The following is a 1,960-nucleotide window of genomic DNA, read 5'->3' on the forward strand; positions in this document are numbered from 1 at the left end:
TCAACAGTGAGATGTCCCGGCCAGAAGGCATCAGGGCAGACGGCCAAGACCCCACAGAGGGACATGGGCCCTGACAAGAGAGACTTCCTTCTGGACAGGATTCTTCCAAAGCAGGCAGCGGAGGCCCCAGGGTGGGGGACTGGGGCGCGCCCCGGGAACTACTGGGGATCCTCCGGGGACTTCCCTCTGGTACTGACCCCTGGGGCAACGGTGGCCTACCCGAGACTGGGGAATGCTCGCCTTAGGCAGGGAGACCACCTGACACAGTGGCGGGCAGGTGGGCAAAGACTGGAGGGGCCGACAGTGCATTGTGGAGGACGGTCACCATGGCTCAGGTCCCAGGGTGCTCTGTGATGAGATGGCACAGCAGGTCTCCCCAGACCCTCCCCAGAGCCAGGCTGCTGGGCTCAGGGCCTGGGACCAGCCTGTCCAGACGCCCTCTGAGACCGTGGCCCGCCACCAGGCAAACTTTGGCTCCCTCAGTTGTTACAGCAGAAAAACACCCACCGTGGGCCAGGACAAGAAAAGAGCACGTGAAGAGTGACACGTGGAGATGGCCATGGTCGTCTGCCGGGTCAGAAGCGAGGCACTTGACAAGTCACGGACAACCCCCCCTTCCCCTGACTGGGCCTGGACAGAGAGGCACTTCCTGCAGCAGGAAGACGTGGCGGCCTGTGTCGGGTGGGCCTGGGCGTGACACCCTTTCCTCCTCAGCCTGCCTACCCGGGCAGGCTGTGGGGCATCCCACCGAGGCCGCTCCTGCACCTGTGACCTGGGGCGCTGACGACCCACACCCACCTCCTGGGTCCCTGTGCAGAGCCTGGTCTGCTGGCCACCACTGCCACCCTTCCAAGCTCGGCCCATGACAGCGCAGCAGGCAGTGGTCAGCAGGTGAGTGCACCAGCCGGTCCCTCCAGCATCCCCAGGGTACTGCTGGTTTCTCCCCAGCCCAGTCTCCAGGGCCTGCGGACACGTGGACCCACCAGAGGGGAGGGGAGGAGAGGGAGGGGCTGCAGGTCCCCATCCGTCACTCACTGTAATGGGGTGTGCACCTTTCTCCCACCTGGTGCTCAGCCCCCCCCCCCACTGTCCCTAAGGCCACACGTGGGGGACTCAGAACCTCCCAGGCCCTGTCCTGGGGCCTGCTCTCTCTTGCCTGCTGCACCCTACAGAGTTCACTCAGTTTTGGTGGTGGCCTTGTCTGATGTAGTCAGGACACTGGACATCTTTGCACAGAATGACCCGGACACCAAGGCTTTCCCGTGTGACTTGCCTGTTTTGCAAGACGACCCCAGTATAATGCTCCATTGAGGCTTTGGGGGAGCACGGCGTGAGGAAAAAGACCACGCAAGTCACACACAGAACCTGATAAGGACAGCGGCAAACACAGTCACCTGCTTAAGTCAGACTTGCCCAAGAAGCACCTGCCTCTAATGCAGCTGCAGCCATGGGACCGTCCTGCACACCGCGGGACGCTCAGGGCAGGCTCAACCCCCATGTGGTGTGATCTAATGGGGATTTTCTCTGCAGAAGCTTAGAAGTGTTCGTTGGTGTTCAGCTTTGCACAAGGGCTGGGAAGCCCACTGTTCTTTCTTATCGAGACCCTGCAGCAAGGACATCCCACAGGGGATCGGTCTGTTGTAATGGCAGGACCCAAGGCTATGCTCTGCCAAGGCCCTACTGGCCACCCCTCCTGGGCCCTCTCTTGGTCACCATGGATGACCAGCTGCTGAAAAGGCCAGTCAAGTGCCAACCAGAGGGCTGCCGAGCCCAGGCAGAGACTGAGCCAGATGCACTTCAGCTCAGTGGGTCCTAAAGCCACTCCGGATCCCATCTGCAGGGCAAGGCCCAGGTACTGCAGGTTTTCCCGATCAGCACTACATGCAACCTGTCCTTCTTAGTGGACAACAGGCCTTGAGAGGTGGCGCGGTCACAGTGGTCCCCCAGACGCCTGCTGAGC

Source organism: Galeopterus variegatus, unplaced genomic scaffold (genome assembly GCF_000696425.1).
Source record: "Galeopterus variegatus unplaced genomic scaffold, G_variegatus-3.0.2 Scaffold10382, whole genome shotgun sequence".
Taxonomy (NCBI): Eukaryota; Metazoa; Chordata; class Mammalia; order Dermoptera; family Cynocephalidae; genus Galeopterus; species Galeopterus variegatus.